Source organism: Penaeus monodon, chromosome 20, assembly GCF_015228065.2.
Source record: "Penaeus monodon isolate SGIC_2016 chromosome 20, NSTDA_Pmon_1, whole genome shotgun sequence".
NCBI classification, from domain to species: Eukaryota; Metazoa; Arthropoda; class Malacostraca; order Decapoda; family Penaeidae; genus Penaeus; species Penaeus monodon.
The window spans coordinates 23120326-23120833 of NC_051405.1; positions in this window are offsets into that span (position 1 = coordinate 23120326).

A 508-nucleotide genomic window follows, 5' to 3' on the forward strand; every position below is an offset into this window, starting at 1 on the left:
ACTCCGGATGATTTTGTAAGAATATAGTTGAGTAAGAAGTGTCGGGTTTTCCACACTCAGGTTAAATCCCCAGAGTATTTTATCCACCGGACACAGATGAAGGTTTTATCAAGAGGCCACGTCCAGAAACAATGGTAGAGAGAGGGAGAGGTAGACAAAGTGGGACAAAATATATAATAGCGATTGGTAGAGCGGCAGAGAGGTGAAGGGTATGAGGAGCTGGGAGAGGAAGAGAGGAATGAAAAATGAGCAACAGAGAGATGTGAAAATGATAGAGAGGGAGAGAGAGAGACAGGAGATGAGGAGCAGAGGAATAGAAAAGGTAGGAAGAGAGGTGGGAGAGACGTGCAGTGACAGAGGTGAAATTAAAGAGGAGAAAAGGGGAGGTTAGGAATAAAAAGAAATGAAAAAATGTGTTACAAAGAAGTGGCGAGGAGAGAAAGAGGAAGAATGAGAACAGATGATTGAGGGAGGAGATTGGGATTCAAAGAAAGAATGAAAGGAGAAA